We start from the raw sequence: 18,425 nt of genomic DNA, 5'->3' as shown, positions 1-18,425 counted from the left end.
AATCCAAATTTCAATTATTATAGGGGGGGGGGGGGGTATGTCAATATAACCCAAGAAATTATTTGACAAAAGAGAAACAATGAATTGACTTTACAAAGGGTGAGACAACTCTACAACGGCAAAATTCTTGTTCTCCAGCATTATTTATAGAGTGACATGTTGCTTGTACTTTTACGGGGTCTACTCACACGTACATGGCCAATATCTGAGATGGTACGGCGCCCTTAGTCACTGGGTCCTGGAGCTGGAGCCGGAGTGGGAGCGGGACCCTGAGAGCGTCTAAGTTCGAAAGCTTTGTGTTCTAGAGCACTTTGAGAGCGCCAATAAATATAAATATAAATATATTTAATATATATTAGAATAGAGATAAAACAAACAAATATTGAATTGAAAAAAAAAGAAAAACTCTTACTAATTTTCCTATTTTTTCATATATATATAGAGAGATTATATATATTGGAGTAAGTATGACATCATTGAGAACACTATTATAATTGAGTCCGTATAAGCCCAAGAAAATTGAGAACACTCGTTCAATGTTTTCGACTTTTTCGTGGACTTACTAAGTGCCTACTTGAGTCTTTATCTTCATTTATAAAAGCATTCTTAATGCAAGTCATTATGAAGGGAAATAGAGACTTGTCATCCTTATGGAGCCAAAAACCCTTGCCCAATACAAGGGTGACAATGAAAGTAGTTTGTAACTCAGTGATAATGAGAGTAACATTTGCTACCGAGATTGTTATTGAGTTGTGAGCTTCGGACGAAATATTTTATTCTGTTTCGTGTGTTTTTTTTATGTTTCTCAAGCTCTTTTTCTCTAACCAACTCTCACGTTCTCAACCAACTCTTATTTTCTCATGGAAATGTTTTCCCATTTAAATTTTACGGATGAGTGAGTGAAGCACACTCATTGTTTTCGTTTTATGTTCAAAATTTCAAAGTACAGAAGGGTCTAGAATTATTATAAATTTATAACTCCCGCTTAATATTTTCCCAAATTTTGAAATCGATACAATGTCAATCTCCTATAAATACTCCTTATATTTCTCTTCTCTAATAAACAACTTTCTAATTCTTTATTCTATAATTCATTTTAGTTTCTCATCCAAAAAATGGCTCCCAAGAAACAATCCAAATCTAATTTCCCAGTCAATGAAATAAGACAAAACATCCCCATCAAGAACAAACATCTTATATGAAGCCAAGGCTTACTAAATCTGTGTATTTTAGAGATTTGGACACACAAAACCCTCAAGTTAGGTTCATATGGAAGCATAGATGGATATAGGGGGGTGCATGTGGGGGTGGCCGCACCCCCCTAAGATTAGAAAAGCTCCACTACCACATAACTAATTGCTTATAAAAATCTTCAAACTATAAAAGACTAACAAACCCAATTTTTTTTTTAGCAAACTTTCACTTTCACTACAAGACCCCTAAAATTTTCATTATAGTGAGAATATAATGAACAAAAAAAATATGAAAAAAAACTAATAAAAACATTCCAATAAACCAACCATTTTTTTTTTTTACTCTCTTTTTTTCGTTATAAAATTATCATTTATCATTTATTTTGAGTTCAAAACCATTAAAGAGGGACAAATACATTTCTTTGAATGTTTAATGGATTAATGAGACTAAAACATTTATCCAAAAGCCCAAAGCCTAACCGGTCAGTTTGTATAATTATAATCACCCTTCCTTTCTTTCACTCTCAATTCTTAAACAAGCGTCAGACCTAAACCCCAAAAAAAGCAAAAAAAACAAAAACAAATTCAAAAAGGATTTGAGGCACAACTTGTTGCACGCTTGTCCTAATTATTTGTAAAACTCGTTATTATTATCAATAAAATTTTCACTAAAAAAAACACGAGGCAAATTTTTACTTTCAATGCTAATCTTTTATAGTTTTCTCTACATGATAGTATGGTTATATAGACTTATAGCGTTATAGGAAGTTAACAATTTGTTGAATTGTTGTAGACTTGTAGACTAGATTATGTAGATATATATAGACATAGTAGTATCAATTAATGGCTTAAGTGCTTAAGTAGTTAATTTCGTCAGTCCATATTCAATTCTTAGTAGTCAACAACACACTCTAGTTTTGTGAATTGAAATAAAAGCATAATTTTGTTAATATTTATTGTTTAGATCTTCTAACATAAAAAATATAAAAAAAAATCTTATACTTTTTTTTAGGGGGGGGGGGGGGGTGTCCACATAATCTCGCACGCACCCCTGGCTTAGAATCTTGGCTCCGTCCCAGTATGGAAGGTTAGCCAATTAGAAATTAGAAGGTGTGAATACCAAAAATGTTGATGGAGTTCTGGTAATTGCTCCTTGGTGTGAGAATGATAACTAGCTACTCAATGTTGTTAGAGGTTGTTTAAGCAAGAGTTTGAAATTCATGTTCTATCTCCTTGGATAATCTTTTTAGGTGGTTTGGAACAAGTCACGAAGATGAAGAGAAGTTTATCAAGTTGTTGGATGCAGTCAAAGCAAAGGACGGTCTTTGTTACATGGTGTGTTAGGTGGATTTGAAGTTTGAAGCCTTATCTTGTTAAGATCGAGTCGGTTTGTGTTAGTTTTGTGAAGTTTGTGTTAGATTTGAACAAAAACCGTAATTGTGGAGAGTTGTTGAAATGTTGAGAAATCTGTAGGATTGAGTCAGTTGTTGCTTTAGGAAGAGCCTGTAGACTTGTTACTGGTGAATGATTGTTCATTATTCTTTTGTTATGTAGTTTATTTCATATTGTAAATCGATTTGCAGCTTTGATGGATTGGTTTCCAAATTTTAATATATGAAGTTTGCACATTCATTGTGTGGTTATTATTTCAGATTTTGATGTGGATTGGAACCTAGTTATTGATGACTCACTCTGATTTATATGAGTTTGAAGGCTTATAGATCAAATTTTCATGATCATCTACTCTGTCACCTTGTGTGTTGTATAATACTTTTGATGTTTATGACACTGGGATATGTGAAGCTATGTTAATTTCATGGATGCAGTTCCTTGGTACACAACTTCACATTTCTACCGAGCTTTGTCTTTGCCATGTTATTTTATTGAAAATGTTAATTTTGAGAAAGTTTGGTTCTGGTGTCTTGTGTTTTGGCTTGTGGTCAATCCTTTGCAATAAGGTTCACTTAGGCCCGACCCTAAGCAAGTGCCATGTGGGTGACCGCACAGTGCCCCGAATATGCAAGGCCCAAAAAAATATGTTTAGGTGAAAATGCCTATTTGGCAAATCAAAATCCCAAGCCAACCAAAAGCCCAAAAAATTGGAAATTTCACAATAAACAACCGAAATATCCTCTCATATTCTCTTTCCTCATTAATTATTTTCGTAAAAAAGAAAGAAATAAGAGATATCTATTATAATAAAACAAAATGGGAAGACAAAGGGTGGTGGGGATTTCATAAGGATTTGCGTTTGATAGAGGCATATGACTAGCTCAGATCGTTTTGAAACCCCTTTTGATGAAAATTCTTAATAACTTTTAAACGAATTAAGTGTTTTTTAAATGAATTAAAGAAATGATTACGTTTTAAATCCCAATAGTTTTCTTGCCATTAATACATTTTAAGCTCTCAAACTTCCACCTCATGTAAATAATTATCTTTGCTTATCTAATTAGTCCTCTAATCAAATCTCTTTGGTTTATGCTCTAAAATCTTAAGCCCGAAAATAACTATTCTGCCATGTATCACGCGTGGGTCAATACTGCATTAAAAGTTTTTTTGTTAACCAAGATTGCATTAAAAGTTTAAAACACCTTTAATTGCCCACTATAAATAAAAAATGGAAGGGAATGCAAAAGTCAAAATGGAAAGGCTTTAATTCACAAATAACACCCGGGTATCTCTCTCCTCTAACTCCTCTAATTCCTCACCTTTATCTCTCTCACTCACCAGTCCACTTTGTCTGTCTATCTTCTCCAAGTTCTCTCCCACTCTCCTATCAGTTAATCTCATCTTTCATGATATTAACATTTTAATTGTTTTCAAATGTGCAGGATTTCTAGAGAACCCAAACCAAGTTAAGCCCTCAGGTAATTTCAGGTAACATTGAAAATCGTGTTAATTTCAAGTCTGAACTTTAGTTTGCATTGCGTTTCCAACTTTTTTATTAATATTTTTTTTAATCTATATCAGTGTTAATCTCTATTTCCACCTTTCACTATGAATTTTCAGTTGTGACACATTAGATTTGCCTTTTCCATTTACAAATGATTCTTCCTAAACTAAAAAAAAGGAGGAGCACGTCTTAAGAAGCATCTCTACATCGATATTAACTTATTGAGTCTATTACTATTTTTAAAGTTTGCCAGTATTGATTCAGCAGTGTTATATCTTTTCAGTTTGTTATATATACATTCCAATATTTCTATTTCAATGATATATGGCTATAAATGTCTTCTATATGATGGCCACATTGGCAAAGATCTTTTCATAACTCAACTGATCAAGTATTACTTTGTTATGTCTGTTGATGCATTTTACAACAGAATTGGTGGTACTCGCATATCCATAATCTCCACTTCTACACGTTTAATTGTTTTTCATGGGCAACCATCTGATTTTTATATAGTTGTTGTTTTAATTTTTCAAAATAGATTCCTTAGCTTTATCCTTCTGTTATGATATGCTTTAATTAGTTAGTGAAGATAAAGGCCAGTTCAGATGGGTCAAAACTTTAATAGTGCTACAGTTGTCTTTATTCCGAAATAAGTTAGGGATGCACAAGATGATGAATGGATTTGTCTTATTATAACCCAATTCTATTTTGTTTAGTTAGTTGAATTTTGATAGTATTAGTACTCAAGTCGAAAAGGAAAATCCAAGAACAAGAAGACAACTACCATCTTAACAAGTTGATGTTATAACAAATATCGATGTGCCATCCACTCTTTTCAAATTGTCTTAATTTGAATATGGATGGAATATGTTGTTAGGTAAATGTTTTTAGCCAATTTGATAGGTTTAGTTAAATAGGATGAATAGTAGTTAAATAATTAAGTGATTTGGCTGATTTCTATAGTTAATAGTTATTGCACTTGCAATATATGTATAGTTGATTGAGATGATGGGGTTTAGTTACAATATTAAGTTATTAATGAATTTAATAAATTGCATTTAGTTCATTATATTTGTCCACCATAACGTTGGCATACAAGTTGAGTCCTCTATCGGACGCAAGTGAGGGTTGATGTTTGATCCAGTATGTTTTCTCACTTTAACAATTTAAACATATTGGGATTTCAAAATGAATGAAGCATCAAACCAGATAAGCTCTTATTAACGAGATTTAAAAGCATGTCTTGGTGTTCAAGTAATTGAGTCATTTCTATATATTTCCAAAAATGTGCATTGTTTATGTTTCTTCAACGTGTCGTGGTAAACTTGTTAAGTATAAGTGTAAATGTGGTAAAGACACTCGAGCTGCTTGCGTTACTAGGAGAAAGAAAGCACCTAATAATAATAGTGTAAATGTGCTTACTTCACGTGGGGTTGTAACGGTTTGGACTGTATCTGTCCTGTTGACTATGTTCATTGTTTCATTTCCTCGAAAATGTAGGACCCATCATACGTATTCGGATTGAGTCTGAATTTGTGGACAGACTTGTCCACAAAGAGCAAAATTCTATTGGTTAACAATTTTTTCGGTCAGTTTAACAGTTTTTTCGGGCAATAGCACAGTTTTTTTGGGCAGCCACTCCACCAATAAGAAGATGAAGTCTTGTGGACAGCAAACAGTTGCTTGTCCACAAATTTATTCTGATTCGGATTTCCTTTGCCTAGAATTTTTTCCAAAATGTAAGAGCATTTGTTTTTGCTAACCGGGTGTGTCCGCCAGTGGCATTTAGGGGAATCGAACTATTGAACCATTGGGGAGCAACCCAAGACCGGCCAAATTGTGCTACCCCTCAAGGTTAGTAGAGCATTTGTAATTTTATAGGTGTCGTGGGCAAATATCGCCAAACCGATATTTCATCCTGTAATATCATAACTAATTCGAAATGTATGTGGTTAGTGTTCGTATATTGCAAGTTCAAGTAGGAAAAAGATGAGGAAAAAAATAATGGACACGTGTCAGGAAGTGATTGGGTTAGACTACAACTGGAACACTATATAAAGACTGGAAAGAGAAAGAAAGATTCATTCGATTTATTCCTGAAAAACTTGTAAAACCAGAGCAATATAGAGAGAGAGTTTGAGCGACTTTGTAACCGCGATTACTGATTAATATAAAAGCTTAAGTTTTACTTCTTCTTTATTCTCAATTCAATCCAAACCTATTCAATTTTTAACTGATCTTAGAAGAAGAACCTTAACAACTACATTGGCGCCGTCCGTGATTCAAAGACATGGAAAGCTGTTTCTTTTCTTTTTCTTTGAAGATTGAATCCATTGGTAGGCATTTGGGATAAAGAATAATTGGTTGTGTTCAAAGAAATTCTATGAGATCAATGAAGTGTTCAGTGAAGTGTTCATTTTCTTGTCAAGATGCCTCCAAAGCGTGCTACATCCACGAATGAGGAACGATGATGATTAATGAAGGAAGTACTTCTCAAGTTGTGTCCACGAATGAGGAACGTAGAACAAAGCGGTCGGTAAGTAGATTGGTGAAAGAAGTAGAAGATATACATGAAGAAGAGGTGTCTTTAAAGGCCTTGTTGAGAAAGTTTGAAGGATTGGAGAAGCAAAACAAAGTTCTAATGGTTGAAAACAAAGCTGTGAGAGAAGAGAATGAGAAGCGTGCAGTAGAAGCTATGTACGAGAAAGATGGCGAGGAATCAAGTTCAGGCACTCCAGTGGTGAGGAAGAGCCATCACGAGGAAGTGAGGAGAAGCCACTTCGAAGAGGTCCAATCAGTGGCGAAATCGACATCAAAGGTGGTGCAAGAGGAAGAGGTAAAAGCACCAATCACGAAGGAAATGGTCCAGGAGATGATGTAGAGGCAATTTGGGGACCAGCTCCTGGAAAAGGTATCAGCTTTGATTCGTAAATTGGCAGACGATGTAAGTAGAAACCCGTTGAAAAAGGAAGTAGAAAGGGTGCCATTACCTCCAAAATTCAAAAATCCAAAGCTCACCCAGTATGATGGGACCACTGACCCCATGGACCATCTCTTCAGCTATCGACACTAGTTCTCGATATATCACAGAACGGAATATTGGGATTCCGTACTATGTCAGTCATTCTCTTCAAGCCTTAAAGGCAAAGCACTAAAGTGGTTTTGTACAATAACTAAGGGGACCATCTCGTGTTTTCGTGAAATCAAAGAAAGATTCCTCACCAACTATGGTCATCAGAGGGTGAAGCCGAAACAGGTGTCGGTCCCATTCCAATTGAAATAAGGAAATAAGGAGTCATTGAAGGATTTCTTGGCCAGATTCAAGGCCGAAACGCAATCGGTCGAGAGGCTTGACGAGTCTGAAATGACAGCCGTCATGGCTTTCCAAACGTGTGTGATACCTAGATCATATATACACAAATATCTCTTGCGAAATGAATTTAAAAGTTTACAAGAGTTGTATGACAAAGCTGACAGAGATATTAGAGTGGAAGAGAGGATAAATGCAGCGACTGTGCAAACTGTATTGCAAGTGTCAGAAACATGAAAGAGGGAAAAAGATAATGGGGATCGACACGAGAGTCGAGACTCTTCGAGGTCTAATAACAAAAGACCTCAGGAGCATTATACAAATCGGGATAATCAACCACAACAAAGAAGGGAATATGAGAGGACACTGGAAGAAGAGCTAGACCCCAATAATTTTATCGCCATCAATACCACACCTGAAGATATTTTAAGGAGGGTGGCAAAAGAAGATTTTTTGATATGGCCAAAACACAGTCTCAGGGAAATAAAGGGCAGATCTTATTGTAACTTTCACAAAGTCGAGAATCATGAGACGAATAGATGTTTGCAGTTGTTGAAAGAGATAGATAGGTTGATGAAGGAGGGTAAGTTGCGAGAGTTTAGGGTTGATGGCAGACCTGTAGAAACTGCTACCATACATGAGAAACCCCTGGGAGTAATCAATATGATCTATAAATGGGAGATACCACAAAAGAAAATCATTCGAGATAAAATAAGAAAGATTTCAACAGTAAAAGAGGTGCTCGAGGTCAATGTCGAGCCTATTCCTGTAAATCAAAGTCTGATATCCGATAGCATTCCAGGAGCAATTATGTTTGTTCTAGATGACTTATCGAAGATGATGTTGCCACATGATAACGAATTGTTAATCACTTTACGTATCTCTGGTTATGACGTGTAGAAGATATTGGTAGACTGTGGTAGTTCAGTGAATATTCTATTTTGGAAAGCATTCATAGGCATCGGTCTCGATGAGACTCATCTGAAAGCACCGCAATTCAGCTTATATGTTTTCAATGGAAGTTCTACCAAGCCGGCAGGAAAGATAAAATTGCCAATTCGAGCTGGGCCTCAAACAGTGATGACGAAATTTGTGGTTATAAAACATCACTCCGATCACAATGCAATACTTGGTAGAAAGTGGATACACGATATGCGTGTTGTCCCAAGTACATTCTACCAGGTAATCAGATTTCCCACAGTGTATGGCCTGCATGAAATCAGGGGGGATCAGTCGGAATCAGAAAAGTGTAATTTCGTCACTATAAAGGGGATGATGAAGGGAAAAAATCAAGATACTGGGGGCGTCTTGGAAAACTCTAGCTAGCAGTTACAGCACACTTTACCTGCCGATACCAATATGCAGCAGATACAGGACAAGTAAGCTTCACACAAGAGCTAAAGAAAAATAAGGAGCCCTAGGAAAGAAAAACCATCGAGGCGGTCGAAAAAGTTGATATTGGCACAAGAGTAAGTGAACTTCATACATTCATAGGTGTAGAGATGCCTGGGAATATAAGAAAGGAATTTATGGTTTTCTTGAAAGAAAATTAGGATGTTTTTGCTTGGTCGATGTCGAACCTCATGGGTATTGATCCAGCTATTTGTTTGCACAAGCTGAACATGGATGAAAATGCAACTCCTATCCATCAAAAGCATCGAAAAGGTTAGACCAATGTATGAAGAAGCAGTACAAGCAGAGATACAGAAAATGCTTAATAACGGCATCATCAAGGAGGTCGATCACTCAGAATGGGTAGCAAATATAGTGGTAGTACCTAAGAAAGAAGGAAGGGTGCGAATTTGTGTCGATTTTACTGATGTGAATAAGAAATGTCCCAAGTACCATTATCCGATGCCAAGCATAGATGAGTTGGTTGATCGAACATCTGGTTTTGAGTTAATCAGTTTCTGTGATGGATACTCGAGATATTTTCAAATTCTAATGGCTATTATAGATCAACTCAAAATGGCGTTCGTCGTTAATGGAGGTATATACTGTTTCATCATAATGCCATTTGGGTTGAAAAATGTTGGAGCCACTTATCAAAGGCTAGTAGAGAAAATGTTTAAGAAACTCATCAAAAGAATTGTCGAGGTCTATATCGACGATATGGTTATAAAGTCCATGAAACCTGAAGATTATGTGAAGGACCTCGATACTGTATTTCGAATATTGCGAGAATTTAACATGAAGCTTAACCCAGAGAAGTGTACTTTCAGGGTCAGTTCTGGCAAATTCTTAGGGTATATTTTTACCAAACGAGGCATCGACACTAATCCTGATTAGATATGAGCACTTCAGTAAATATCATCACCAACAACTAGAAAGCAGATACAAAGGTTGATTAGAATAATAGCGGCTCTCAACAAATTCATCTCCAAAACCTCTTATTGATGTAAGCTGCTGCTTTTCAAGCTGCTTAAAAAGAATACTAAATTCTATTGGAATGAAGAATGTGAAGAAGCATTTTCTGAATTAAAGAAATATCTGTAAGAAATGCCAGCACTTACAAAACCAAATGAGGGAGAAAGTTTGCTCCTCTATTTGGCTGTATCATAATTTGTTATAAGTTCGATCCTCGTGAAAGTAGAAAATGGTGTTGAAATGCCAGTATATTTTCAAAGCAAAACAATGCTCGAGGTAGAAACTCGGTATTCCACACTGGAAAAATATGCTCTAGCACTTCTATTCTCATCTCAAAAGCTGAAGCCATATTTTCAATCACATTCTGTGATTATGATGAAGAATCTCTCATTAAAGTAGAATCTGGCAAAAACTGCTAAATTAGGAAGGATATCTAAATGGTCAGTACTAATAAATGAGTTTGGCGTCGAATATCGAAACCGAGTGTTGGAGAAAAGTCAAGTACTGGCCGACTTCCTAGGTTATTTTCCATGTGAGGATGCTAGTTGGGGCATGGAAGAGGAGGAATTCTGAACCCTACTAGACCCTGAGGATATTATTGATACAGATGATCCATGGGCGGGAACAAATGGTTGGCGACTTTTTGTCAATGGATCATCTAGGAATAAGGGGTGTGGCATCAAGATAGTGTTGGTCACCCCTCGAAAATCAAAAACTCGAGACAACAGTAACATTGGGTTTCCATGCATCTAACAATGAAGCTGAGTATGAAGCTTTAATCGCTGGACTTGAGATGGCCAAATCTCTCAAAGTAAAAGAGTTATCAATCTTTAGTGAATCGATGCTGGTTGTCAGCCAAATTAATGGCGGATATTCAGCAAAATGTGAAAACATGGTGGATTACTTGAGTTTCATAAAAACCAAATTGAGAGACTTCAATAAAATAAGGCTTCAACACCTCAATAGAAATGAAAACAGGCATGATGATGCCCTGGCTTATGTTGCAGCGATGCTGAAAAACACTGAGGGTCGCACTTTGCATATCGGTGTTCAACAGAAGCCAAGCATCGATATCGATGACTAAGAGGTTATGGAGATCGACACACTGTGGGCATCATGGATGGAAGCATATATATCATACTTATTTGAGGGTAAAGTACTTGAGGACAAAAATGAAGCCAGAAGAATCAAATCTAGAGCGCAAAGATATGTATTGATTGTTAATGAGCTAGATCGAAAGAATCCTGGAGGTCCGCATTTGAAATGTATATCACCTGAGGATGCGCATTTAATCATTGCAGAACTCCACGAAGGAGAATGTGGAAATCACTCAGCCGGAAGATCATTGACAAATAAAATAACGAGGCAAGGATATTTTTGGTCTTAGATGCGAAGAGATTGTCTTCGTTATGCTAAAAAGTGTATGCAATGCCAAATACATGGAAAGGCTATACATGTTCCAGCTGAGGAGTTCCACTGTGTATCGAACATATGGCCTTTTGCTCTATGGGCCATGCACATTGTCGGTCCTCTAGCACCTGGAAGAGGTAAAAGACGATTCATGCTCACGGTCACAGACTATTTCACTAAATGGGTAGATGCCATAGCCTTACTGCACGTACATAAAAGAGTAAGATGTGATAAATTTTATTTTCGAAAGAGTAACATGTCGATATGGGTTGCCATATGTCATTATATTATATAACGGGCCACAATTCGAGGGAGGAAAAGTAAAAGCTTTCTTGGAATCATACAAGGTAAAACATTTCACATCTGTGCCATATTATGCTCAGGGTAACGGGCAATCAAAAGCAACAAATAAAACCATTATGGATAATATCAAGAAAAAGCTAGAAGACAAGAAAGGTCTATAAGTGGATGAACTAAACAGTGTTCTATGGGTTTATAGAACGACACCTCAAACTGCCACCGGTGAATCTCCTTTTACATTAGCGTATAGCATGGAAGCAGTAACTCCATCAGAAATGGTGGTATCGACATTCAAAACCAAAGTCTTAATGAATGACCAAAATAATGAAGTAATGGTAGCAGAAGTCCTCAATCTCGAAGAAACAAGAGATCAAGCAAGATTAAGGCTCGACATATACCATCGACGGCTCAGAAAAACTTTCAACAAGAAAGTGAGAGAAAGACATTTTCAGGAAGGTGATTTAGTCTTGAAAATGGTCACTCAAGCAACTAAAGAGAAAAGGGTTGGCAAACTAGCAACAAGCTGGGATGGGCATTACATCATTCACAAAGTGGGAATCAATGGAGCTTATTACTTAAAAACGGCTGAAGGTGTAATATTACCAAAGCCTCCCAAAAAATCTAGTTCTTGGCAGCAATGTTAAGTTTGGGTTAAAAAATCTAGTTCTTGGCAGCAATGTCGAGTTCGGGTAAAAAAATTCAGTTCTTGACAGCAATGTCGGGTTCGGGTAAAAAAAATCATGGTATTAGCAGGAAGTTAATATCAGGTCAAGATCGTGATGAAAATCCTAGTATTGGTAGAAATGTCAATATCAGGTCAAGATCGTGATGAAAATCCTGGTATTGGCTGAAATATCGATATCATGTTAAGATCGTGATGAAAATCCTGATATATTTGGTATCATATGTTCGATACCAGGTCAAAGAACAATGAGGCAAACTTACACCTAAGGTATGTAACATAAGGGATATTTTCTTTCTTATTTTTCAGTTCCAAATATGTCATGGGAATAGTATCGAATTTCCATCTTGATTTTCAAATAATTACAAGTGCCATTTGGTTTTGCTTTTTTAGGTGTTGCAATATGGAAAAATTGAATATTTTTTTTTAAAGCAAAAGTAGTGATAATAATTCATTGAAAAGGGATAACATAAACAAAATAGAGTTGTTACACATAGAGTTGAAAAGTAAATAACATAAAGAAAACGTTAATCTTCATCTTCATCGTCATCTTCGTCTTTGTCTTCATCTTCATTTTCATCCTCATCCTCACCATCAGTGGCGAAGCCAGGGGGCCCAGGGTACACCCTGGCATACATTCAACTTGAACAAAAAAAAATAGGCAGTGTATCAGGCGCAAGTGCTAAGAAGCAAAAAAAAAAAAAAAAATGGCATGTGTTGATGCCTGATGTACTATGTACTTCATGTCTTGATGTGTTGTACTTGATGTCATGATGTGCAAAAGGAAAAAAGTAGAAACGAAACCAAAAGGCCCATGTGCTGATGCGTGACTCGTGACTTCTTGAGAGGTGATAATAGTACCAAAAAGGCAAAAAAAAAAAAAAAAACCCAACAATCACTCCACCGAAAAAACCCACCCATATATAAACCCAAACAAATAAACCTTCTCACTGCTCACGTACTCTACTCCTCCTCTCTTCCATTCTCTATTATTTTATATTAAAATTTAAGTCTTCTACTCTTCTATCGAAACAAACAACTTTACATCTACCGATTTTGTGGAGGTAACTAAATAACCCATATATTATTTAATTTTTTGTCGTCTTTTTATACTGACTCCTAAACCATATTAATTATTTAGATTTTTATATGTTTGTGATCATTATTTTATTTTGTGCACATCATTGGTGGTTTATTTTAATTATTTAAATAGCTATGTTAAAGTATTTTATTAAAGAAAAGTCGTTGCCCACTTAACCAACTAGTAACACAGATCATGTTGTTAGTGTTGAAGTAGGATCCTCTTCAAAGCGAAGTCACCATGAGATTGAGGATGGTGGTGTTGAACAACCTATGTCAAAGCGGATTCAACATGAAAATCGTGAAAAACTTGACTTGTCTAGTATTCCGAGAGACCCTGGATTGAGGAACAAGATTTCAGATTATCATCTTAATGATCATGACTCAGTGAGAAGAACATATTTGCTTAGGGGTCCTTGCCAGCCTAATCATACTTTTCCTCGAAGGACAATAGGCAAAAAGAACCGTCACATTCAGAAAGAGTAGTATGGAGAGTTTAGTTGGTTGGAATATAGTATTCACAAAGATGTCGCGTTTTGTCACTATTGTTATCTCTTTAAACCTTATCAGGGAGCACAAGGAGGCGGAGATGTTTTTTCTCACAAGGGGTTTACTAATTGAAAAAGGAAAACCAAATTAAAATAGCATGTTGGAGGACCAAATAGTGCTCATAATATTGGTTACAGGGCAGCATGGGCATTGCTAAATTAAGAGCAGCATATCGAAACATTTCTTGAGAGACAATCTGACCAAGTTCGAAGGGATTATCGAATACATCTAACTGCAATAACTGATTATATTAGGTTTCTTTTGAGATAAGGTTTAGCTTTCCGTGGCCATGATGAATAAGAGGAGTTGATCAATAAAGGAAATTTTCTTGAACTTATATGATTTTTAAAAGATCATAATGAAGTCATTAAGAACGTTCTTGATAATGCTTCTAAAAATTAGAAATTGACCTCGCCTAATATACAAAAAGAGATTGTGAATGCAGCTGCTGTGGAAACTACAAATGCTATTTTAAAGGATTATGGAAATTTATTGTTTGTTATTTTAGTCAATGAAGCACGTGATATATCAATTAAAGAGCAAATGGCAATTGTTTTGCGTTATGTCAACAAGAAAGGTTGCGTGATTGAGAGATTTTTTGGAGTTGTGTATGTTAAGGAAACTAGTGCAGTAACACTTAAAAAGGCAATTGATGAGTTGTTCTCTAAGCATGGGTTAAGCATATCTAGACTGCGTGGACAAGGGTATGATGGGGCCAGCAATATGCAAGGTGATTTGAATGGCCTAAAAACACTTATAATGAAAGAGAATGAGTCTGCATTTTATGTTCATTGTTTCACTCATCAGCTTCAGTTAGCCCTTGTATCAGTTGCAAAGAACCATGAGTCAATTGCTAACCTTTTTAGTGTTCTCTCTAATGAGGTAAATACTGTTGGAGCATCATGTAAGCGACGGGATATGTTACGCGAAGCAATGAAGGCTAGAGTTGTTGCAGCCTTACAAAGCGGAGAAATTTCAAGTGATAAAGGATTGAATCAAGAGACTAGTCTTAAACGATCTGGTAACACTCGATGGGGTTCACACTATTATACACTTCTTGGCATGATAAATACTTATGGTTCAGTACTTGATGTGCTTGATAATATAGCAGAATATGGTTCAAGCTCGGAACAAAGAGGTGAGGCTTTCAGATTATTGACTTCAGTACAATCTTTTGAATTTATCTTAAATTTGCATTTGATGAAAGCGATACTAGGAATTAGCAATGATTTGTCAAAGGCTTTGCAGCGTGAAGACTAAGACATTGTCAATGCTATGACTCTTGTTAAAATAACAAAGGTAAACTTACAAAAGATGAGAGATGATGGGTGGGATAGTCTCCTGATTGAAGTTTCTTCACTATGTGCCAAACATGATGTGGTTGTTCCAAATATGGAAGAGAGGTATGTGGCTCGAGGGAGGTCTCGACGAAGAGTGGAAGGAAGCACTAATTTACATTACTAACGTGTTGGATTATTCTATCACTATATTGATTTGCAACTTCAAGAGTTAAACGACCGGTTTAATGAAGCAAACACAGAATTACTTCTTTGCAAGACATGTTTTGATCCTTGTGAGTCGTTTGTTGCTTTCGATAAGCAAAAGTTGATCTATTTTGCTTGACTTTATCCATATGATTTTTCATAGATAAATCAGATGGAATTAGCGGTGCAGCTTGAGAATTATGTCATTGATGTGCGTTCCAATACTAAGTTTGGCAAAGTAAATGGAATTAGCAGTCCAGCCAAAAAATGGTTAAGACGAAGAAAGACATTGTGTACACTCTTGTGTATTTGTTGATTAAGTTGGCACTGATTTTACCTATTGCTACTGCTACTATGGAGAGGGCATTTTCTTCTATGAATATCATAAAGAATCGTCTGTGCAATTGAATGGTGGATGAATGGTTGAATGATTGTTTAATAACATACATTGAAAAAGAAGTTTTTGATAGCATTGATACCGAGTTGATCTTGCAACACTTCCAAAAGATGAAGAACGATGACAAAAAAGAAGGCCGCCGGGGACAACTATGAATAAGTGTTTGTTTAGATTGAAATTTTTTTTCTTATTATTTTTATATTACACTTATTGCAATTATTTTATATGATTTTTTTATGTTCGAAATATACTTGTTTTATGATCGGGTTTGAATTTTTAGTTAAAAAAAAAATTAGTGTATTGTTTTTTTTTATGCTTGGTTTCTGGGTGGCTCACCCTCACTTACATTCCTAGCTCTGCCACTGATCACCATCATCACCATCAGTTGAAGACCCATCATTGCCTTTTTCATAGCAATATGGTTCTCGAATCCATTCATTTTCATATTCTTCTTCTTCTTCTTCGTCTTCTTCTATTTCTTTTTCTTCTTCTTCTTGCTCTTCTTCATCATCGGAATACTCGATGGTAGGACAGTCTGAGCAATAAGGCCAGTCCGGGAGAACCATGAAAACAGAAAGAACAATAAGGAAGTATGAAATGGGAGACATTTTTTTTTTAGGTTTGTTGTTTTCAGTAAGAAGATTACAAAAGATGCTGCAGAATCATGCAGTTGAGGGTCTTTTTATAGTAGTAAAAAAGTATAAAAATGAGAAAACTTAATGGTGATTAGCAAGAAAACGAGGAAAGTTAATGGTGATTAGCAAGAAAATGAGGAAAACTAATGAAAAAGTAATTATTGTTTATATGTGCGTGGGACAGTTTAAGGTTTAAATGATAATTCACTAAAGTTTAATAGCGTAGTTTAATTCAGTGCATGTTGTGGGGTTTGACCCAGTTGGTTGAATTTATTTATTGTTGGTAATATGAGTTTTTATATTGAGTATATGTTACAAGTTTCATTACCAAATTTGTCTTCAAGAGCAAGGTTGCGAGTTTGAATCCTGGTATCGGTACCAGGTCAAAGTAAAAATCTTAGTGATTTGTAAATCATCATCTCGATACCAGGTAAAAAATTATGGTTCAAGGACAACGGTATCTATATAGCTATATCGATATCGAAGTGATGATATCAATCGATACTACTTTTAATTAGAGTGGTATCAAAAATCTAAATTTCTTTTCAAAATCTTAAATAAGTATCAATCGATACTGCTTTTAATTGTAGTGGTATCGAAAATCTAATTTTCTTTTCAAAATCTTACTAAATATCAATCGATACTACTTTTAATTAGAGTGGTATTGAAAATCTAATTTTCTTTTCAAAATCTTACTAAGTATCAATTGATACTAGTTTTAATTGGAGTACATGGTATCAAAAATCTAATTTTCTTTTCAAAATCTTACTAAGTATCAATTGATACTGCTTTTAATTGGAGTAGTATTGAAAATCTAAATTTCTTTTCAAAATCTTATTAAGTATCAATTGATACTACTTTTAATTGGAGTGGTATCAAAAATCTAATTTTCTTTTTAAAATCTTACTAAGTATCAATTGATACTGCTTTTAATCGGAGTCATATCGAAAGTCTAATTTTCTTTTCAGATTTTTACTAAGTATCAAAAGCTATTAACAGATATATTACAAATATAAGCAAACGACAAGAAGCAAGAAGATCTATTTTCATAATTCAAAGGGAGTTTAAGAGAATGAGTCAAAGTAGACAAATCATTATATCAATATTACAAACTGAAGCAAATCATGAAGGAACAATTAGCTTGGGGTGGAGTCTTTGGTTTGATCCGGAACATTGCATCTGGCCTCGAGATCTAAGTCAACATCAGCAAGCATGTCGATTCCCTCTAGAGTGGAGGGATCAAGACGCAATGAGTCAAGAATGAGAGGTGGGGTAGCCACAGTCTCGGTGGGATTAATTGTGTCTGCATCATCATCATTGGTGTCTTTCTCAGTCTCGGTAGCCTCGGTATCAGCCTCGACAACTTTCTTGTCAATATTAATGGCAGCTTCAGAAGGAGTATCATTCTCATCATCAGAATTAATGTTATACTGATCAATAACATCTGCAGGAAGGTATTGTTTGAAACTCTTCATGGTAGAAACACAATAATTCATATTGTCATCAGCTTCAACCAGGTCGAGATCGGCCTTGGCTATTTGGGCCACGAGATCAATTTTTTCTTTCTCAAAATTAGTTTTTTCTTTCTCGAGTTTCACTTCCATTTCTACATAAGAGCGCCTCAGTCCATCAGTCAATGTGGTATACTCATCAACAAAAGTCTTTAGATTGGCATTAGCAGTTTGTCGAGCTGTTTCGGAAGCACCTAGTTTTGTGATGGTGAGAGCATGTTTTCTTTTTTCTTCTTCAAAAGAGTGTTGGAGTTGTTCTTTGTCTTTCTATAATTTGTCATTGTCTTCCCTAAGAAGGCAGAGGGAAGTCATATCGTTTTCAAACTGACTGACAGCAGCAACTTTAGCCTGAAATCAAGAATACAGCAAATGGATACATTATAAATAATGGTCAAAGAGTTATAAGAGTAAGACTAAAGATATATACCTACTTTTTTTTAGAGAAGAACACAAAATTTGAAATCGTTCACACTACTAAAAAAATGACATATTATGACGCTTGTTTTTTATCTATCTTGACGACTTTGTTAAAAACCGTCAAGATAGGTGTTTTAGTAATATTTTTATGACGGCTATTGCAATATTATGTCGTGTATGACACAAGCGTCACG

The sequence above is a fragment of the Coptis chinensis genome, chromosome 3, assembly GCF_015680905.1.
Source record: "Coptis chinensis isolate HL-2020 chromosome 3, ASM1568090v1, whole genome shotgun sequence".
In the NCBI taxonomy this organism is placed as follows: Eukaryota; Viridiplantae; Streptophyta; class Magnoliopsida; order Ranunculales; family Ranunculaceae; genus Coptis; species Coptis chinensis.
This window is presented reverse-complemented; position numbering follows the sequence as displayed.